The 23,521-nt window shown below is 42.4% G+C and overlaps 1 long non-coding RNA gene across 1 annotated transcript in view; it reads left to right on the top strand.

Annotated features, from left to right (window-relative positions):
• LOC311520705 overlaps positions 1-22,515 on the top strand; it is a 237,110-nt gene extending 214,595 nt beyond the window's left edge. Inside the window, exons 2-3 of the long non-coding RNA XR_014711674.1 lie at positions 20,871-20,951; positions 22,438-22,515. This is a non-coding gene — a long non-coding RNA (uncharacterized lncRNA). The remainder of the gene's footprint in view (positions 1-20,870; positions 20,952-22,437) is intronic.
• Positions 22,516-23,521: the final 1,006 nt, after the last annotated feature.

The following is a 23,521-nucleotide window of genomic DNA, read 5'->3' on the forward strand; positions in this document are numbered from 1 at the left end:
TAAATATAAAGTTATGAGAGTCATATAAATGGAATCCAATTATCTATATCTATTTGCTCTCATGTAAACAAAATTATTCTTTCTAGGATGAATTATGACTGCTTTGTCTCCAAAATTTAATAAAAACTGATTTCCTTTCACAATGTTAAATCATTAATGATGGCGGGGGGGGGGGAAATGCCTGCAATAATAATAGTCAAATGATTTGGATCCAGGTTTTGCATGGCCTTAATTTATGTTTTCTCAGTTGTGTATTAGTTCATAAATTTTAATGCTCATAATTATCCATCTAGTGTGAAAAATGCATATTCAACAGATTGCAGTTTGTATTTAATGAACATACAGTACATTTCACATGAAACCCATTCATCTCCAACATTTTACCTTACGCAGTACTGTTCCTAGTGAACTGTTCAGAAGACTTAACTTCCATGCGAGTCTGACTTTTTTCATTATTGTACTCAATACTGTGAGCTAGAATGTCCAGTCCAGTATTCAGAGGTGTTCTATATTATTGTCAAACTAGTTTCTAATGGGACACTCTGAGTCTGATTTTTTTCTAAATGGGGCTTCAGTGACTGTGTACATAACTTGTACACACAAATTTATCTTAATGGCCTGTTGAAATGGAAAGTTAGTCCCATAATTGGACAGTTGTTTGTGAAAATGCCTGATTTGCATGCATAATTGTGATGAGAATGCAAATTAGGAGTATAATTATGCATGTATAGTTACAAAATAATACCCTGTAATGGCCTGTGTCTATAGTACTGACAGATCAGAGGTCTGAACATTGGACCTTGTCCATTTGTGAGACTCTTCTCTTAAAAAGAGTGTATACTTGATGACACTGGCTGGCTTACCACCATTAAGTAAGGGAAAGGGGGAAAATTGTAAAGGAGATATAGATTTATACTACACCCTGCAGGTTTTAAAGGATAAATACTGCAATACAAAGTCTGATCTTGTCATAGAAATTTTTGGGGGGGTTTTTTGAGAAATTTTATATTTCTTAAAAACCCAATTTTCTTAAAAAAACAAATTTTTAATTGGAAAAAAGGTTTTTATGGAGAACATATGGAAGTGCTTTAAGAATTAATGCTTTGAAATGATTTTAGATGAATGCTCTATTTCTAAATGTTATTGATATTAAGAATGCAGAATAAAATACTGACAGATTCTAAGCTTGCAGCACAGACAAAAAATGCATGAAACTCACCCATAAGCACTCTAGGTAATGTTTTTAGAGACAAGAAATTCAGTGTCCAGACCCTTAGTTTTTTCATTAAGGGATAATGCTAGATCCAGGCCAAAAAATTCTTGATCCCCTATGCCAGTTATATCTGGCATATGTCTTTTTTGTGCTGACATGCAAAGCCAATGAATGCGTGTTCTTTTGATCCTGGTAGATAAAAGGGAACCTAATTGTCTTCTGTGCAAATAAGGAAAGAACAGTTTTCCTGTCTGTTTTCATTATGGACTTTTCAAGACCCATCCATCTACATTCGTTGCACATAGCAGTGCATCATTTACATTCCTACTATTTAGGTACTTGATATAACATCAGTAGACAAAGTAATATACCTTGATACTCATTTAGGACCAAATCCTGATTGCCATACTCCTCCAAAATCCCTGTAGTTCCATGATTATTTTCTTACAGTAAAACCAAGAATTGGATTAAATCAAATTGCCATCCTGCTCTGGTATCCTGGGCTTTGAATAACTTCCGTATGCTTTTCTTTTGCAGAAGTTTGGATGGGGTTTATTGAACTATTGATCTCTAATAGGTTTTAATTCCTTTTCTAATTTATATGTGCTCCCAAAATGCAGAACTCTTTTGCCCAGGAAGGGGGAGCTGTCCAACATTTTTCAGATAATGTATTTTCCTAATCACTCTCTCTAGCCACTTATTCCATGACAGCCCTCAGCTTCTTGCCATGGGGATGAAAAGTTCACATGTTCTAAAATCATTCTTTGATAATGGTTTTTTCCCCATGAGCCTCAAATCACTTCTGTGATGTTGCTGGGATTTACTGTTCTGAGAAATAAACTTCCACTGGTTTCATGACAAAGCACTATGCAGCATTTATGTCATCATGAATACTGACCATAAAACTTTCCTTTTCAAGTTCCATATTGTTTGTTTCTCTGTGGCTTCCAAGAGTAAATTTCCATGTAAAAATACAGGTTCATTTAGCTCTCTGACTTGCAAATATAACCTTGAATCTAAAAGTCAAAGAGATTTTGTTTTTTTTTTCCCTTCTGGTTGGTGCATCATCAACAGTAAAGATTTTGCAGGCCAAATTCTGAGCTCAGTTATACTTGTGCAACCCCAAGGTTCTTAGGATTTGGTCCTGCAATTGGAATATAAGGTTGATTCTGGACACCTCAGTGCAGGTTTGCAAAGGCAGAGGCCAGCATAAGAAACCTCCTTTCCCTTGCAGAGCAACATGCTAGAATCTCAGAAAGTGAAGTGTTTTCTTAGCTGTCTAAAAGTACAGAGAAGTGGGGAATGGTAGGGTCATGGCCCTGCCACTCCTCTGCATCAGATAATGAAGATCAGTGTTGTCAGACGTCACCAGTGTGGTGCTCTGCTCTATCCAATGTTGACTATAGTTGGCTGCATGCATGTGTTCCCTCTGTGTGCTGCCCCGGTTCTGTGCAGATAGCTGACCCAGCAGACCCTAAGAGAACCCCCAATGGCCACAGACTCCGATAAGGTACACAGACACCCAGCCAGGTTTATTGTCAAACGAAGCACAGTAATAGTTTCCCGCAGACTCTACCGGACATACTATGAATATGTGCCCCCTGACAATGGACACGGCTCAGTTAGTGACAGGACTTTCCAGTGCCCCTTAGGCTAGACAAAGACAAGCCACAGGTCAGAGCCAGGAACAGGGCGGAAAGGCAAGCACAGGAGCAAAGCAGGGAACCAGGAACCAGGGGCAAGTCAGGAAGGCAGGGTCTGATGTAGTAGCCAGTAAGGAATTTACCTGGTTGCATGGATGACTTCCTGTCTCTCTTTCTGGCTTAAATAGTTTACCCGGCCCAGTCATGGACTCCGGTGTTTGTCCAGTCAGGTCTCTATAGGTTATACCTTTAGTGGAGCACAAAACCTTAGGGCAGGCCTGCAGACAGCAATTCTGGGCCCCAGGGCAGAACAGTCAATGCCCGCCCTAGAAAGTTTACGACGCTACTTTTTATCCCATTGATAACACATTAGAACTCACTATGGGTAAGTTGTGGCATTGCTTGATCTAGTTAACTTTTTTTTCCAGTTACAACACCAGTATTATACAAATTGTGAGCCTAAATATACAATGTAAAATTTGTTATTTTGAATTATAGATTTAAATTAAATAAATACAAAACATTTAAAGAAGCAAAAAGTAAGAAAATACCTAAAGTATCAAGCAGGATAATTAAACACCCTAACCTGATTCCTGCGTAAGCTAAAGACAAGGAAAAAAACTGAATATGAGCAACAAAGTTAAAATATACAATACAATACACTACTTGTTCTGCTGGTGCTGTGGGACATCAACACCCAGTACAATGAGGAGACGGCAGGCATGGTGCACCACATCTACCGGGAGATCTCTGAGGAGGCGGACAGGGGCGAAGGCAGAGGGGAAACCCGCGCCTTGTTCCCTGGCTGAGCGGTGGAGGTGGCCCCTCATGCTGCACTAGTGATAGTGGCTCGTCAGCCAGTGCTAGTGGCAGCAAAGGCAGGGGGGCAGGGCTAGCCCCAGCTACCTCTCTGCCAACTTCGAGAGGCTCCACTGGGTGGCTGAACTTGCTGGCTTGTTTAGTGAGGAGCTGCAGCCCCCAGGGAGGAATATGGTAGCACAGAGGGAGCTTGTTCCTCTTTCAAGGCTCCTTATCCTCAGCCCCACAGCCAGCACAGCAGGAACAGCGAGCAGCCAGAGGAGGCAGCAAGCTCTGCGGTTCCCAGGCTGCTGTTCCTGAGACTCTGTCAGACCAGCAGGGTGCAGCAGTGCTCTGGCAAACTGTTACTGTCACAGTGAGGGATGGCAGTCTTTACAGAGCAGAAGCAGCAGGAAACCGGATATCTTTCTTTTTTTAAATCTTAAATTTTATTAAAAATATGTATCTATCCCATTCACCCAGGCGCATTTAAATTGCCAGGCCTCTAGGCAATTGACGCCTTTGCCTCCCCCCCCCCCCCCGACCCGACCCCCATTGGCAGGCCTGCCTTAGGATTCCCAATTCTCCAGTCACTAATAGAGGTGTCTGGTGGTGGCATAGATGCGGCAGCAGCTTAAGAGCCCCCCGGACCTGCAGAGCCTAACATTGAGCCCAATTGCTGCAGTCCTCAGGATTGTTGCACTAAATTCAGAACACTGTAGAGGCCCTCCTCTTTGATGGTCTTAAATTATTCAGCACATCCACCAATGACTCCTCGCATTCTCTGAAGGACTTTCACAAAAACTTTTGGTTTTTGGGCATATACTCCTGCAAACAAAAAGAGGGTTAGTCAGTCTCAGGCAGGTCAGAGGTCCCACTCTGCCCAGTTTCCCACCTACCTAGAATGCTGAGGGGAAGGTTATCAGCCACTCACCTGGATTGACACAGGGGCTATAATCTACAAAGCATTGGTTTTGACACCTCAGTCAAGGGCCACGAACACCTCTGTGCTCCAGATCTGATGCCGTTACACCCTGCCAACTTTTAAATAATCTCTGCCATTTCCCCAGCTCATGGGAGCAGATTATCACCAACAGATGAGTCCTGAAGGTTATAACATTAGGCTACTCCATCCATTTTCATTCCATACTTCCTTCTCTTCCTCCTTCCCCATCCCTTTTCTGGGTCTAATTTCATGAGCCTTGCCTGAGATAAGATGTTTACTCCCTCCTCCTCTTAGAAACCATGCAACTAGTTCCCACTCACTACAAAGGAAAAAGATTTTACTCCAAGTACCTTCCAAAGAAGGGCGGGTAGCAACCAATTCTAGGTCTCAGAATGCTGAATACATTTGTCAAGATACAAAAATTCAAGATGGTAACATTCATAGTTATTATTCCACCCCTGGATTTGGAAGACTATTTTGAAACCATTGACCTTCAAGGCATGTACTTTAATGTCACAATACATGTGTCTCACAGGAGATTCCTACACTTTGCCATAGGTCAGGACCACTATTAATATTGAGTTCTCCCTTTCAGATGATCTACTGCTCCCAGGGTGTTTACAACAGTAATGGCAATAGTCACTGCATAGCTTTGCTGGTGGGGAGAAATTGTCTTCCCCTATCTCAACAACTGCCTTCTAAAAGGGTGTTCCTACATGAAATTTCAAAGAGCAGTAAAGAAGGCCAGGTCTTTCTTTGAAGACACTCTCTGTCCTCAGCTCAATACTCCAAAGTCCTTCCTCTTACCTTTAGAAGGGGTAGAGTTCACAGAGGCCACTCTTCATGTCATGACATCCAGAACCCATCTACCTGAAGACCGATTTCTCACTCTGATACACTTAATTGCACAAGTTCAAATGAGTACACAGGTCACTCCTAGATCATACCTTCAGCTCCTCAGGCACATGGAAGTATGCTCTTTCATCATGCTACATGCTTGTTTACATCTGCACTACTTCCAGACCTGACTCAGGACAGTTTATACCCCCAATGGAGACAGTCTGAACATATTGCTCTCTAGTAGTCTTCCTCGACTGATGGAAGAATCTAGAAAAGGTGTGCTCAGTTGTTCCCGTCAAACATCCCCCTTCCACAGTTTCAGTAGTTTTGAATTAATCTTTCCTAGGATGGGGAGCTCATCTACAGAACCACATTATCCAGGATAGATGGTTAAATATCAACATTCTGGAGTTCCAGGCCATGAGATATGCTTGTCACCTCTTCTTCCCCATGACAGAAGATCACCCATCTGCATAATGACAGGCAACAGGGTCAGTATGTACTACATAGATTGACAAGGAGATTGAGGTCCCCTTCCCTTTGCTCAGAGGCCATCAGTTCACAGTGCAACAAATCCTTATCTTGACAGTTTTTGCCCAGTTTTTGCTCCACAACATCATAGTGATGACCTCAGTAAACACTTCACTGAAGATCACACGTGGGAACTTGACAGATCCATACTCAGGCAGATATTCCTTACCTGGAGTTTTCTGTACATAGATCTTTTTTGCCATCACTGACAACTGGAAATGTGCAAAATTCTGATTGAGGGGAGGTCTTGGTTGCCATTCCCTGGGTGGCATCTTTCCACTGTTTTGGTCAAGAAGTCTCCTACATGCCTTCCCTCTAATGCCACTAACCCTCGGGTTCTAAACAAAATTAAACAGGAAAAAGCCATAAAAATCATGTTCACACCCACTGGCTGAGAAAAATGTGGTTTAGTTACCTACTTCACCTCTCCTCCTGGCCCTTGATCAGTCTCGTCTTCTCACTCAGGGGTTAGGGAATGTTTGTCACTCCAACCTGACCTCTCTGCGACTCAGGGCTTGGTACCTGGTTGGCTTTCAGGGTTAGAACTCTGCTGTTCCAGAGAGGTTCAAGAAGTCCTGCTGAACAGCAGAAAGGAATCCACAAGGAAAACTTACCATCAGAAATGGAAAAGATTTTACCACTGGGTTCACTCACCATCACCTATCTAGAAGACCTTGGCACTCTGAAGCAGAGAGGTCTCTCTTTGAGCCTCAGTAAAGGTCATCTAGCTACTGTCACAAAGTCACATTTTCCTGTGGAAGTTTTTCAGTATTTGCACACCATACAACTTCCAGATTCATCAGAGGGTTATGTAGCATTCATGCAAGGTTCATGCACTTGGCAACATTCAGGGCACACCCAGAGTGTTGTGTAGGAGCAGTGCACACATGGCTCCTCTCAAGGGCATGAACCTTGGAATCTCGCCCAGATGACATGAACTGTGGGAAGCCTCCCAGGACTGGGCTCAAGGCCCGAGAGCAAGGAATGTGGTAGATAGAAATTGGTAAATAAGAACGTTAAACAAAGCCAGTGTATTCCTTTTATCTGGTGGAGAATGTAATGCGCGGGGGGAGAGAAAGAATAAAGGAGAGGGGGAAAAGCTGACAGGAGCAGTCCGTTGGCAGACCAGCCTGCTTGCTTGCTTAAAGCTTTGTGCTGTCTTGTATTTGAACTGCAACATCTTCTCAAAGAGGTTTATCCAACCTCTTCTCAAAATCAGAAAGCCCACCCCAACTTTGCACTTGAACTTAGTTCTTAATTATCTGATGAAACCTCCCTCTGAGCCCTTAGCTACTTGTATTCTTTTAAACTTTTCCATGAAAACCTCCTTTTTAGTAGCAATTACCTCTGCTTGAAGAGTTGGCAAATAAATTAGGAGCTGTGATAGCTGAACCCCCTTAAACTGTTGTCTTCAAGGATAAGGTACATCTCAGACCAAACCTGCAGTTCTTACCTAAAGTCATCTCCGATTTTCATATCAATCAGACAGTTCATCCGCTGGTCTTCCACCCTACTGCTCATCAGGCTAAGGAGGATTCTGCCTTTCACATCTTAGATGTTAGGAAAAGGCTAAGATATTATTTGGATGGGAGGAAACCTTTTTGAATTCCTCCAAGGCTATTTATATCCATCAGAGATGGAGTTAAAGGAATGCCAGTGTTCACTCAGAGATTTTCTAAGTGGGTTTCTGGCTGCATCCTCTCCTGCTATGCAGCAGCTAATGTGCCATGCCCTGATTAGGTCATAGCCCATTCTACTAGTTCTCAGTCCACATCTGTTGCCAAAGAAGGAGAGGTTACTCACCTTGTGCTGTAACCAGAGTTCTTCAAGATGTGTGTGCTATGTGTGCTCTGCTACCCACTGTTCTTTGCCTCTGCGTCAGAGTCTGGTCTCCCTGGGATTGTGCAGTAGGGGAGGTGTCATAAATATAAAGGGAAGGGTAAACCCCTTTGAAATCCCTCCTGGCCAGGGGAAAGCTCCTCTCACCTGTAAAGGGTTAAGAAGCTAAAGGTAACCTCGCTGGCACCTGACCAAAATGACCAATGAGGAGACAAGATACTTTCAAAAGCTGGGAGGAGGGAGAGGAACAAAGGGTCTGTTTGTAGTCGTCTTGGCCAGGGACAGAACAGGAATGGAGCCTTAGAACTTTTAGTAAGTAATCTAGCTAGGTATGTGTTAGATTATGATTTCTTTAAATGGCTGAGAAAAGAATTGTGCTGAATAGAATAACTATTTCTGTCTGTGTATCTTTTTTGTAACTTAAGGTTTTGCCTAGAGGGGTTCTCTATGTTTTTGAATCTAATTACCCTGTAAGATATCTACCATCCTGATTTTACAGGGGGGATTTCTTTATTTCTATTTACTTCTATTTTTTATTAAAAGTCTTCTTGTAAAACACTGAATGCTTTTTCATTGTTCTCAGATCCAAGGGTTTGGGTCTGTGGTCACCTATGCAAATTGGTGAGGCTTTTTATCCAACATTTCCCAGGAAAGGGGGAGTGCAAGTGTTGGGAGGATTGTTCATTGTTCTTAAGATCCAAGGGTCTGGGTCTGTAGTCACCTAGGCAAATTGGTGAGGCTTTTTACCAAACCTTGTCCAGGAAGTGGGGTGCAAGGTTTTGGGAAGTATTTTGGGGGGAAGGACGCGTCCAAACAGCTCTTCCCCAGTAACCAGTATTAGTTTGGTGGTGGTAGCGGCCATTCCAAGGATAACGGGGGTAATATTTTGTACCTTGGGGAAGTTTTGACCTAAGCTGGTAAAGATAAGCTTAGGAGGTTTTTCATGCAGGTCCCCACATCTGTACCCTAGAGTTCAGAGTGGGGGAGGAACCTTGACATGGTGGCACAGTGGTGGGATTAACCTGAAATCATTTTGAGATCCAGTTGAGATTTTTTGAACTAGAAATACAGATTTTAAAAAGTTTCAGAGTAGCAGCCGTGTTAGTCTGTATTCGCAAAAAGAAAAGGAGGACTTGTGGCACCTTAGAGACTAACCAATTTATTAGAGCATAAGCTTTCGTGAGCTACAGCTCACTTCCTCAGATCTGAGGAAGTGAGCTGTAGCTCACGAAAGCTTATGCTCTAATAAATTGGTTAGTCTCTAAGGTGCCACAAGTCCTCCTTTTCTTTTTGTAGATTTTAAAAAGGAATTTTTAGGAAGTCCAGAAGGCAGCTTTGAAACTGAAAGCAGCTTGGTTTCTCTCTGCTTTGTGGCCAAGCAGAGACAAAAGGGGATTATCTTGTGAATTGCAGGTTTTCTTTGCCTGGAGGCAGGGTACTTAACTCCTGCAGGGAAATTCACAGTCTTCCAACCCAGAGGTTTTTTTCTTCTTCTTTTCTTCCTAAAAGTAAATAGGGGGTGTGTGCTCTACCCATTTGCCTGGAGACAAAAGTGGCAGGGTTTTTTTTAGGATTTTGATTTTTTTTTTTTTTGTTTTACAAGGAGCACAGGTTTGAAAAGAAATTTTTTTCTTCTTTGGGCTGGGTAAGCAGGTTTCCAAGTAGTTGGAGGGTTTTTGCTTTAATTTGGGCCCAGAGCAGAGACAAGGGAATTGTCTTTTTCTGTAGGCTGACAATCACTATCAGAGAATAGGTATTCTATTCCAGCACAGCAAAATTTTACAGCCAAGTTTTGTTTGTTTATTTCTAAACCTCGGGTGTAAAGTTAGTTAAAAACAGAGAGGTTAGAATGGCCAAATCCTCAGCTCGACTACAGCTGGAATTAGCCAAATTTCAGGCTGAGGAAAAACAAAGGGAACATGAAAGACAGATAGAACTCATGCAGCTGAAGAAGGAACAAGAAAGGGAGGCAGAACAACACCAAGAGGCTGCCCACAAGAGGGAAATGGAGGCAAGGAAGCATGTGGAGGAGGAGAGGGAAAAAGAGAGGAAGCATGTGGAGGAGGAGAAGGAAAAAGAGAGGAAGCATGTGGAGGAGATGGAGAGGATAAAGGCCCAGCAGAATATACCAACAAACCCTAGCAATCCTTCTCCAGGTACCACTTCCCATCCCAGAAAGTTCCCCACCTACAAGGCAGGTGATGATACTGAGGCCTTCTTAGAAAACTTCGAAAGGGCCTGCCTTGGGTACAACATCTCTACTGACCAATACATGGTAGAGCTGAGGCCGCAGCTCAGTGGACCCTTAGCTGAGGTGGCAGCTGAAATGCCTAAAGAACACATGAACAAGTATGAACTGTTTAAATCCAAGGCGAGAGTCAGAATGGGGATAACACCCGAGCAGTCTCGTCGGAGGTTCAGAGCCCTAAGGTGGAAACCAGACATGTCATTTACCCGACATGCCTACCACATTGTAAAACATTGGGATGCCTGGATATCAGGAGCAAGTGTTGAATCTCCAGTAAATTTGCCCTTCCTAATGCAAATGGAACAATTCTTAGAGGGTGTTCCTGAGGAAATAGAAAGATACATCCTAGATGGGAAACCCAAAACTGTAATTGAGGCAGGAGAGATTGGAGCCAGATGGGTGGAGGTGGCAGAGAAGAAGAAAACTGGTCGCAGTTGGAGCGGAGACCAGAAGGGACCACCCCAGACCACACCCTATTACCGGGGGCCGCCCAAAGCCCCACCTACCTCCCAAAGAACCCTCCAGACCCCTTATCGTCCCACCACCCCGTTCTCCAGCAACCCTCCTCGCCCCAGTGACCCGTCAGCTGGACGATGTTTTAAGTGTAACGAGCTGGGGCATGTAAAGGCCAACTGCCCCAAGAACCCCAACAGATTACAGTTCATTGCACCGGAATCACACCAGAGGTCCACAGGCCCAGATACCTCCCAGATACCCTTGGAGCGGAGGGAAACTGTGAGTGTGGGTGGGAAGAAGGTCACCGCGTGGAGGGACACCGGAGCACAAGTGTCAGCTATCCATGCTTCCTTAGTGGACCCCAATTTAATCAACCCAGAGATCCAAGTGACGATTCAACCCTTCAAGTCCAACTCTTTCAATTTGCCTACAGCCAAGTTGCCTGTCCAGTACAAGGGCTGGTCAGGAATGTGGACTTTTGCAGTCTATGATGATTATCCCATCCCCATGCTGTTGGGGGAAGACTTGGCCAATCATGTGAAGCAGGCCAAGAGGGTGGGAATGGTCACCCGCAACCAGGCTAAACAAGCCGTGAGGCCTAGCTCTGTTCCGGAAACTTCTATCAGGACCCAGTCAGAGGTGATGGACCTGGACCCCAGGCCAATGTCTGCAACAGCAGTAGTGGATCCAGTCCCAGAGACCCAGACGGAACCAGTCCCAGAACCGGAACCAGCCGAACAACCAACACCAGACCCCGTGTCAGCACTGAATCCAGTACTTGCAACCTCAACACCAGAGGGCCCCACCGAACCTGAACTGGCAGCAGCCGATAACCCTACACAAGAGGCTCAGCCGGAGCCTGAATCCCAACATAGTACACCAGCGGAGAGCGGTTCACAGTCAACAGAAACAGCTCCATCCCCTATATCGCTTCCAGAGGGACCAAGCCTAGGTCCACAATCCCATGAGGAACTGATGTCTCCAGCATCAAGGGAACAGTTCCAGACCGAACAAGAAGCAGATGAAAGCCTCCAGAGAGCTTGGACGGCGGCACGGAGCAACCCACCGCCTCTCAGCTCTTCTAATCGATCCAGGTTTGTTGTAGAAAGAGGACTTTTATACAAGGAAACTCTTTCTGGGGGACACCAGGAAGACTGGCATCCTCAGAGACAGTTGGTAGTTCCAACTAAATACCGGGCCAAGCTCTTGAGCTTAGCCCATGATCACCCTAGTGGCCATGCTGGGGTGAACAGGACCAAAGACCGTTTGGGGGGGTCATTCCACTGGGAGGGAATGGGCAAGGATGTTTCTACCTATGTCCAGTCTTGTGAGGTGTGCCAAAGAGTGGGAAAACCCCAAGACCAGGTCAAAGCTCCTCTCCAGCCACTCCCCATCATTGAAGTTCCATTTCAGCGAGTAGCTGTGGATATTCTGGGTCCTTTTCCGAAAAAGACACCCAGAGGAAAGCAGTACATACTGACTTTCATGGATTTTGCCACCCGATGGCCGGAAGCAGTAGCTCTAAGCAACACCAGGGCTAAAAGTGTGTGCCAGGCACTAGCAGACATTTTTGCCAGGGTAGGTTGGCCCTCCGACATCCTCACAGATGCAGGGACTAATTTCCTGGCAGGAACTATGAAAAACCTTTGGGAAGCTCATGGGGTAAATCACTTGGTTGCCACTCCTTACCATCATCAAACAAATGGCATGGTGGAGAAGTTTAATGGAACTTTGGGGGCCATGATACGTAAATTCGTAAATGAGCACTCCAATGATTGGGACCTAGTATTGCAGCAGTTGCTCTTTGCCTACAGAGCTGTACCACATCCCAGTTTAGGGTTTTCCCCATTTGAACTTGTATATGGCCGTGAGGTTAAGGGGCCATTGCAGTTGGTGAAGCAGCAATGGGAGGGATTTACACCTTCTCCAGGAACTAACATTCTGGACTTTGTAACCAACCTACAAAACACCCTCCGAACCTCTTTAGCCCTTGCTAGAGAAAACTTACAGGATGCTCAAAAAGAGCAAAAAGCCTGGTATGATAAACATGCCAGAGAGCGTTCCTTCAAAGTAGGAGACCAGGTCATGGTCTTAAAGGCGCTCCAGGCCCATAAAATGGAAGCATCGTGGGAAGGGCCATTCGTGGTCCAGGAGCGCCTGGGAGCTGTTAATTATCTCATAGCATTCCCCACCTCCAACCGAAAGCCTAAGGTGTATCATATTAATTCTCTAAAGCCCTTTTATTCCAGAGAATTAAAGGTTTGTCAGTTTACAGCCCAGGGAGGAGACGACGCTGAGTGGCCTGAAGGTGTCTATTATGAAGGGAAATGTGCTGGTGGTGTGGAAGAGGTGAACCTCTCCATGACCCTTGGGCGTATGCAGCGACAGCAGATCCAGGAGCTGTGCACTAGCTACGCGCCAACGTTCTCAGCCACCCCAAGACTGACTGAACGGGCATACCACTCCATTGACACAGGTAATGCTCACCCAATTAGGGTCCAACCTTACCGGGTGTCTCCTCAACCTAAAACTGCTATAGAACGGGAGATCCAGGATATGTTACAGATGGGTGTAATCCGCCCCTCTGAAAGTGCATGGGCATCTCCAGTGGTTCTAGTTCCCAAACCAGATGGGGAAATACATTTTTGCGTGGACTACCGTAAGCTAAATGCTGTAACTCGCCCAGACAACTATCCCATGCCACGCACAGATGAACTATTAGAGAAACTGGGAAGGGCCCAGTTCATCTCTACCTTGGACTTAACCAAGGGGTACTGGCAGGTACCGCTAGATGAATCTGCCAAGGAAAGGTCAGCCTTCATCACACATCTCGGGCTGTATGAATTTAATGTACTCCCTTTTGGGCTGCGAAATGCACCCGCCACTTTCCAAAGACTTGTAGATGGTCTCCTAGCGGGATTAGGAGAATATGCAGTCGCCTACCTTGACGATGTGGCCATATTTTCGGATTCCTGGGCAGACCACCTGGAACATCTACAAAAAGTCCTTGAGCGCATAAGGGAGGCAGGACTAACTGTTAAGGCTAAGAAGTGTCAAATAGGCCTAAACAGAGTGACTTACCTTGGACACCAGGTGGGTCAAGGAACTATCAGCCCCCTACAGGCCAAAGTGGATGCTATCCAAAAGTGGCCTGTCCCAAAGTCAAAGAAACAGGTTCAATCCTTCTTAGGCTTGGCCGGTTATTACAGACGATTTGTACCGCACTACAGCCAAATCGCTGCCCCACTGACAGACCTAACCAAAAAGAAACAGCCAAATGCTGTTCAGTGGACCGGAAAGTGTCAGAAGGCCTTTAACAAGCTTAAAGCGACACTCATGTCTGACCCTGTACTAAGGGCCCCAGACTTTGACAAACCGTTCCTAGTAACCACAGATGCATCCGAGCGTGGTGTGGGAGCAGTATTAATGCAGAAAGGACCTGATCAAGAATTCCACCCTGTAGTGTTTCTCAGCAAAAAACTGTCTGAGAGGGAAAGCAACTGGTCAGTCACTGAAAAAGAATGTTATGCCATTGTCTACGCTCTGGAAAAGCTACGCCCATATGTTTGGGGACGGCGTTTCCACCTGCAAACCGACCATGCTGCACTAAAGTGGCTTCACACTGTCAAAGAAACTAACAAAAAACTTCTTCGGTGGAGTTTAGCTCTCCAAGATTTTGATTTCGACATCCAACACATCTCAGGAGCTTCTAACAAAGTGGCTGATGCACTCTCCCGTGAAAGTTCCCAGAATCAACTGGTTAAAATCGTCCTTGAGATGTGGAAAATATTGTTAGTCTTTATGTACTTGGTAGTATATTTAGAGATGCATGTGTCTTATTAACTCTGTTTTCCTAGAGCTCCAGGAAGAAATCCCAGCCAGTGTTTCACCCTAGCTGAGATTTGGGGGGCGTGTCATAAATATAAAGGGAAGGGTAAACCCCTTTGAAATCCCTCCTGGCCAGGGGAAAGCTCCTCTCACCTGTAAAGGGTTAAGAAGCTAAAGGTAACCTCGCTGGCACCTGACCAAAATGACCAATGAGGAGACAAGATACTTTCAAAAGCTGGGAGGAGGGAGAGGAACAAAGGGTCTGTTTGTAGTCGTCTTGGCCAGGGACAGAACAGGAATGGAGCCTTAGAACTTTTAGTAAGTAATCTAGCTAGGTATGTGTTAGATTATGATTTCTTTAAATGGCTGAGAAAAGAATTGTGCTGAATAGAATAACTATTTCTGTCTGTGTATCTTTTTTGTAACTTAAGGTTTTGCCTAGAGGGGTTCTCTATGTTTTTGAATCTAATTACCCTGTAAGATATCTACCATCCTGATTTTACAGGGGGGATTTCTTTATTTCTATTTACTTCTATTTTTTATTAAAAGTCTTCTTGTAAAACACTGAATGCTTTTTCATTGTTCTCAGATCCAAGGGTTTGGGTCTGTGGTCACCTATGCAAATTGGTGAGGCTTTTTATCCAACATTTCCCAGGAAAGGGGGAGTGCAAGTGTTGGGAGGATTGTTCATTGTTCTTAAGATCCAAGGGTCTGGGTCTGTAGTCACCTAGGCAAATTGGTGAGGCTTTTTACCAAACCTTGTCCAGGAAGTGGGGTGCAAGGTTTTGGGAAGTATTTTGGGGGGAAGGACGCGTCCAAACAGCTCTTCCCCAGTAACCAGTATTAGTTTGGTGGTGGTAGCGGCCATTCCAAGGATAACGGGGGTAATATTTTGTACCTTGGGGAAGTTTTGACCTAAGCTGGTAAAGATAAGCTTAGGAGGTTTTTCATGCAGGTCCCCACATCTGTACCCTAGAGTTCAGAGTGGGGGAGGAACCTTGACAGGAGGTATTGAGAGTGGTTCATCCCTCACAGCCCTATGTACCCTTGATGTGTGGCATAAGCAAAGCTAGGGTCGATGAAAGGACCAGATAAGCACTGCTGCTGAAAATATTCTATTGAAGGCACACATGCACCTCCAAAGGAGCACCTATCAGGATGCACATCCAGAAGAACTACAGTTACTGCACAAGGTGAGTAACCTGTCCTGCTTAATTTGTTCAGGGAGGCTTTTAACATCTTAATGATATGTCAGCAAGTGTGTTAAGCTGAGTAGACATACAAGATCAACAAGGGGCAACTCTGAATAATGTAGTTGTAGTAGTAAGCAATTCTCTCTTGCTACAGTAACTTTGTTACTTCCATAGCACTAGATTCCTAGCATATCAACTGATAGATTTACCTACTTTAAAGACTCATTTACGCAAATCTGTGCAAAAGAAAGTCATCATTTAATTTGTGTTTATTAACATAAATCTATTTAAAATTTGTTCAAAGAAGGCAAAGATGGGGTCATGTATTGGCATATGTAAATACTCCACTTCTTGGAGTTGAAGACAGAACAGTTTATGACTGAGGAATATTCATGCACAAGATGAGCTCAAATTATCTGCTACAAAAAAACAGACAAACCAGAAACAAAAACAAAATTTAATTTCCACCTTAAATCAAACTAAGATAGTGAGAAAAGAGTACTATTAATTTAATTTAGATGCTGTATTGAAGAGAAGTCTGCATATTGACCTTGGAGTTCTTAAAGTTCAGCAGCACTGGTGTGATTACATTTCATTGTTAATGGGAAGTTCAGCAACAAAATTAAATAGAAATTGCTGCATTTGAATTATTTTTCTTGTCCTATTTTTACTTTTCCTTGCATAAGGTATTACAAAGCTTGGGTAAAGTAAAAAATTTCCAAACAATCAGCTGGTGGAAATACAGAACAGTATAAACTAGAATATGGAAAATAAGTTCAAAGTCCAAGTGCAGATAGTGAGATTTCTGGGTTGTTTTTTTTTCCCTTCACATTTTGGCGTAAACAGATACATTTCCACTTGCTTGGATTCCTTGCACCACCAATAGGCCATTTGCATACGGTGTGCTCTGAGTCACTGCAGCCACCTGTGATACAATAGTAGTGAAATAATTAAACTCTGTACAAATATCTCCAAAAAATATCTTGAAAATGAAAACAAAATGTAACGTCAGAATGCAGAGTTAGGGTACCAGCTTTCCTCAGTGCAGGGGGAAGGAAGATACACACACACACACACCCTCTGAACATAACAAGCTCTATGAAAGGATAATCTGGCATTAAATCAGAATCATAGCTTCATAGCACTTAATACCAAAAAAAGTCTGTATTGCAGGATGAAATTAAATCTGTCAAATAGTGATTGCTCCCACTCCCTCTTGGGACTGGATCATTTGGCACATCCATGCAATAATAATTCTTCCAGTTATTTTGAAATAAACCCTGTAAAAACACTTTACTATATGTTTCTGTTTTGCAGCTTTAATTGTGTTGGTCTCATAGTTACATAAATAAATATAAAAAAAACCCAGAAATTTGAATTGTGATTGAAGCAGTTATGTAAAATTGGCTTCTAACTATAACTGGAAAAGAAAGAACTGTACTCTTCCACATCATAAGGGATGTTCCAGGGTGTTGATGTGGAAGAACAGAAAATAGATACAGAGAATTGCCCTTTTCAAATTCCAGCAGCAAAACGAGAGAGAGAGAGAGAGAACTTTCTAGAAGTGGAGGATTAAATCATTACACCTTTGAAATGAGATGTAATGGGAAAATCAAGTCTGTGATCTCAGTCCTGTGGACAGTTATGCATGTACTTAACTGTTATGCATATGAGTATTCCCATTGCTTTCAGTTGGACATATGTAAAGTTAAGCACATGTATAACTGTTTATAGGTGAGGCTTCGGAGTTGCTATGCAAGGGCATAAATCTTGCTGCTTTTCCTGGAGTAAGCAGGGTAGATGAGAAGTCATTGGGACTATTGAGTTTAACAGAATTTGGTCTTTGCTTGGAAGCTCTTAATTTTGAATATTCTTATTGTACCTCAGTGTGAAGATGGGATGTTTTAATCCTCAATTTCCAGAGAAGTTTTCTCTTTTCATTTATTTTTGCTACTGTAATTTTGAAAAGGCCAATTTTCTGTAACCGTGTTCTGTTCCTGCAGAAAATATTATATTTGCAACAAGCAGTCTTGTTATTTTCACACAATAGCACATCACTTTACAACTCCAGTACAGTAATTATCATCATTGTGGGTCAGTGCTTATAAGTCTGCAAGCATTTTTTGGCCCCATTTTTTGAAATCTTGTGCTTTCATCCAGTTTCCAAATGCAGTCCAATCAATCAATCTAGTTCATTGTCACAGAATAAGCCCTGTATAAAAATCAACCTTCTTCTTCATTTTTTTTGAAAAGTTTACTATTTTAAATTTGAGTCATATTTCTGTAGTAAAAGTTGCTGTCTTTGTGCATCTCAGTTCTGAAACTGTCACAATATTTTCTCAAACATAGTCCTCCCTAAAAAAAATATAAACTCTATCTTGATCAATACAATAATTCCTTAGAGGCAGCACCAACCCTTCCTAAATTGCTTAACAAAGGGACTGTCTTGGGATCCATTCTAAATCAATGGATCAAATGAGCAATTTTGTGTGCTAATAAAGAAAGTCAGCCAAATATAGACAGTTATGCACCATTGCAATGGCTGAGTTTAGCTGAAGCACTTGTATGCTTTTGCTCAAGAATTGCATCCTTGAGGACTGAATGAAGGATGGTTTTTGTGTATGAATCACTGTGAAACTTATTTCTTCATCTGTCCCTCTGAGATGAGTTTGTGTACTTTCAGTGATTACCCAAAGCTTATCTGTTCAATCAAGTCTTCACTAAATGGCTGTATACTTAAGGCTTCTTTATGCACAGAAATTGCACTGGTTTAACTAAATGTATGATGATGCACCAATATCGTTAAACAGATGCAACTTTGTATGTGGGTGCTGTACATCAGTTTAAAGCTGTCTTATTTCCTCTTAGCTTGCTCCATAATAGTAGGAACATGTGAAACCAAAGTAAACCAGGTTTAAACCAATGTAGACTATCCACACATAAAATTGCACCAGTTTAGCTAAATCAGTGCAACATCACACCTTTGGTATAACTTTGTGTGTAAACTAGGCCAAAGTAACTATATTTTCCTTTAATGCTTGTCTCAGTTCTTTCCTAGTGGGTGGGTGACAAACTGGGCAAGAGTTAGAATGTTTTAAATCTGGAAAGATCTCTGAATGAAGTTCCGGTGCACAGTCTGGACTTAAAAAAAGCTGTTTAAAACTTCCAAACAAGCTGGCCCAGCAGTTTGGTCGTATCATATTGTGTTGCCATATGGGGGAATCAGAGTTTGTTTCCTGACTTAACCTCAAGTTTGCTAGTCACTGAGCTTAACCTCAGGGTCCCTGAGCTAGCAGGCCTGTGAACTCAGTCAAGAAGATCCCTTTTGAACGGTTAGTGTGAAAATAATTTTTCCATTGCACATTTTTCCATTTTTTTACTGAGGTTTGCCAGATAACATAAATCAGACCTGTGGGGTGGTGCTTTTCATACTGGGGAAGAGCTGGGTGTCTGATAGTGTCTATCCAGTAGTATCTATCTATATACTTCAACAGATATGCAGGCCTGATTTTCCTCTCACTCACTCTGGTTTTTCACCACTGTAATACCTTTAACTCAAGTGGAGTGACTCCTGAGTGAAATGAGAATCTGGCCCATAGACAGTACTTTAATCTGCATAATTTATAGTTAGGTGAAACACTTTTGATTTCATTATATCTGATTTACTCTTCTTTATCTCTATTAAATGTCACTGTCATGAATATTTGCTTCTGGCAATAGGAAAATCTGCTTTTGCTGACATCCTTTGACTCATATTTATGTCACATAATGTCCTTTGGAGCCTACATTGGTGAAATGTATTTTATTGCCCCATCATTTCACCAACCAACTCATCATATGCTAGTACTCACTGCTTTTGGTGTAATGTTCATATAGCTAATGTACATTTTGTGCTGTAAGTTTAAATTTCCAAACAATACTTTCACATCTTAACTATGCAACGGTTTATTTCATTGGTTAAGTACATTTAAAAGTGACGATTTTATTCATAACTTGCATAATGGTCACCTTCACATCTAACTGAACAGTCTGTTAAAAAGAGAGGCAAGAAATACTCTACTTCTGTCAGTGATTTTAATTTGTGTAGATATAAAATTAGCTAAGCACACAGTTTCTCTCTGAGGCTGCAGTCAGAAAGCCAGATTTTCTTCCCAGATCAATTTATGCAAGAGGATAAAAGAGGAGGTAGAAGCATACTAAATAGCCTCTGAAATCTTATAGATGCTTTGGAAAATTCAGATTTCTTTTATGATTACAATTAAATTTCTACTATGAGTCAGCAGAATCATGACCTAAAGTTTCCCAGAAGTGAAAACTGGTAATAAATAGAAAAAAGACCGGGTAAGAGTAACTGTTTATATATACATATAAAATATTTCTCTAGTGATAGGGACATCTATTCTTCTTAATATCTTCTAATAAATTTGATAATTTACAGAAGACTGCACTTTTCCAATCACTTGCATTGGTTTTGTAGGTTCTTCCATGGGCTTCCACTTTACCTCCACTTTGTTTTTAATTAAAAAAGAAATGTATGTAATTACTCCATTATAATTCTCTTTGTGATAGTACAAAGGCACCGAAAATGCATTGCATTATTTGAGAAGGCCAGCAATTATGAAAGATAATCCAAATGGCAGTGCTTGCCCGGTAAAAGTGAATGATAAAAGAGATGTTGCTATGTCCACATGTTATGAAGCAGATGGTGTCCACACCCCAAGTAATCATTCCCCCCTCCCCAATTTCCTGATCTCTAGAAGGGGATTGGATGGGAGTAGGAGCGGTTCTTTTACTTCCAAAAGGCCTAGTGCATCCAAACACCTTAGTGTATCTAAGCAATGATATCAGTGGGGTGAAACTGGAATCAGATTTAAGGGCACTATAGTCTGAGAGGTTTTATAATTTTTCCTTCTGCTTGGGGTCTAGTTGCTATTATCCTGGCCTTTGGGACAAAAGACACCATTTTAAAACGTAGAATGGAAGAAGTATATTGAGTGACCACAAGAAAACATTTTTTTGTAAATGTATGTCTATTTCTACTAGCAGCATCTGTGTCAGTGGTGTTATGGTTGTATATTTATTGTAAATAGTCCTTTTCAATTTCTGAGGCAGAAGAGTTGTTGATAAAATTTGAATTCGTGTCTTTTATATGGAAACGTTTCTCATCAAATCTGAGGCAGTGATTTCTGAGTGAAGGAATACCAAATGTTTTGTGAGAACATTTGTGCGTTCTCTTCAGGGAAGCCCTTTCACTGTGCCTCTGTGTTTTAATGGCTTTGGACCAGTAAACAGCCATGGTAAGTGACAATGAAAAGCAATCTTTTAAATTTTTCAGTTTGCACAAATGCTCTTCTCCAAGAGAGAACTCAAATGAAGATTATATGAAGAGGTTGGCAGACTTTTAGTCCCTACATAGGTATGCAAAACTCTTCTGTTTAAGTTGCCCTGACTTTGGGTGCTAAAACGCTGTTAAGTTTGGGGTAAATACTGCTGGATTATTCTGGCTGTGACAGATAGTGCATGCAGTTGCAGTATCTTTGGGGACCATGTTGTGTTAAGTGTATGAATGGTTTATGTTACATTGTGGGCTAGGAGTTGTATGTAACTCCAGAGTGGGAGGGTTGCCACAGCTCCACTGGGAATTCAGAACAGTTGAGGGTGACAGGTGAATCATTTATGTTATAAACACATCTGGAGGGGGACCAGCCCCTAGAAGACTTTCATATACTGGGTCAGACTGTTTTTTCCAGAAACCAACAAAGAAAAGCCTTTTAATTTAAAAAGGCTGGATTTCAACTGACTTGAGGCCTTCTTTCTGATCTAGCAAATGCAGAGCCTGGTGTCAAAGGCAGGCTGCAACTCTTACAGATGGGTTGGAAATATGTTGGCCTATTAAGGTCTCATAACACTGACTGGTGACCTCTGGGAATCGGAAATTTAAGTGGGTGCCCTTGAAAGACCATGGAAGGTGAATGTGGGTGTAATTACCCTTAAATATTGAAATAGGCAGGGGGCAAAGTTAGATCTAATTAGGCTATAAAGGAATTAGAAATTAGGGAGATAAGAGAAAGCAATTTTTTCTTATATTTAAAATTTTGCTGTATGTTTAGAGTGCCACCACCAGATAATTGTACCTGGAAACTGGTATTTTGCTGAACTGTTTTAGTGGATTAGAGACACTTATACAATGAACTTTAGAGCACATTTTATCTATTGAGCCTGCCGCCAACTAGTCAGTGCCAGCATCTTGAACCGTGCAAAGAAGTACTGCCCTTAAAAATGGTAATTTTCAGAAAGACAGCACCCATGGGTGGTGCGTGAACCGCTGGCTGGGGGAGGCTAGCCCCCAATCCTGCCCCTTCTGCCTGAAGCCCTGTCCCTTCCACCCTCCGCCGGAGCCCATAGCCCCCCCACCATGGCCCCAGCCCTCACCTCAGGCTAGTGCCCCCAGCCTCGGCATGCTGGGAGGGTGGGCAGTGCAGTCCCAGTCCCAGTCCCAGAGTGCCAGGAGGGTGGGTGGTGCATCTCCAGCGCCAGCCTGAGCCCTAGCTGGGACCATGGCACAGGGACAGGGGAACTGGCAGGAGGGAGTCTGGGGATGGAGCATGGGCGAGGCAATGCCTGTTTGGGGAGGAACAGCTTCCCCCAGCCTATGATACTCGCTGACCATGACAGCGCCACCTCAGGCAGTTCTGATGGTTGATGATGTAAAATTATTACCAGAAATATAATATATTGGAGGTTGGTACTCCTGGTGCCTATAAGGGTGTCTTCTTCACTCTCACCAAGATGTACACACATGTGTGGGCACGCACACAAATGTTTTCAGTTTTGTTGGTGGCATTTTCCTTTAGTAAAAATAATCTGTTGTTTCCCCTCTATTTTTCCTTCAATTACTACAGTATTATGATTCCATAGAGCACAATTTCTGCTGCATGCACAGTCAGTAATTGAATTATAGAGGAAAGCATCTATGGAGATATGTAAAATCAAGATTTCCAGCTTTTTATGCAAGTGTTTTGCCCATGGAAGCGAAGAAGCAGCTGTACTAGCTTAAGGCAGCAGAGATTCTGCTAAAAATAACACAGGCTTCCTTGTACTATTTTTTGTCAATGCCTTCATTTCTTCTTCAGAAGCTGTAAGTATTTACTAATTCTCCTTTATTTATCTCGTGGCTGCTTGGTAGTATATGCAAAAAAATAACTGAAAAAGGTTTCCTAAGACTAAGATTGTGCTTAACCCCAACAATTTAAACAGTACTCAGAATCCCTTGTTTAATCATTACAAGTGATCTGCCTTAAAATTTTTGTCCCTGTCTTCATGTGCTTCCTGTACCTTTATTTATGGCAAGATAAAAACAATGGTGAAACTTAGCTAGACCATAATAGACTTAATCTCTGGCTATAAGCTTGTGGAACAATTGGATATCTTTGAGATCATGTCATTACACAATGGAATCTGTCACTTAGTCTGCATAATGCTTAGAATTTAGAAATGGGGATGATACCATTTTAAAGGTTCTGAGTTTGTGCAAGGTTTGAATAAACAAGAAGTAGGGATTTTTAAAATTAATATCTTACCAGAAATAATGAGGGGTCATATGGATTTGAAGTTTGCGACCCTAATGGACAGAAATTTTATGAGAAGAAGCTCTCTCTTTTTGGACAGGATGAGACCATACTCACAGTATTTATCTTTAAGCATCCAGTCACAACTTAAATTACTAATTTTTTTCTAAGCTTTGAAAGGGTTGAAAAAGAAGTTTGGGTTTTATCTCAGTGGATTCTTACTTTATTTGACCCAGTTTTTGGATCTGTAATCAGAATATATTTTTCTATTCAATCCATACACCCAAAGACTGAGCTGGATAGTCTGTCAATGCCATTCTAAATGGTGGCCCAAACTAGATGTATGAGGTGTCCCAGCTCAGAGAGGTTAGGTTGCTGTGCTTGATCTTAAATGAAGATCTTGACAGACTTCTTTCAT

This window comes from Lepidochelys olivacea (assembly GCF_965140295.1).
Source record: "Lepidochelys olivacea isolate rLepOli2 genome assembly, chromosome: 5".
Lineage (NCBI taxonomy): Eukaryota > Metazoa > Chordata > Testudines > Cheloniidae > Lepidochelys > Lepidochelys olivacea.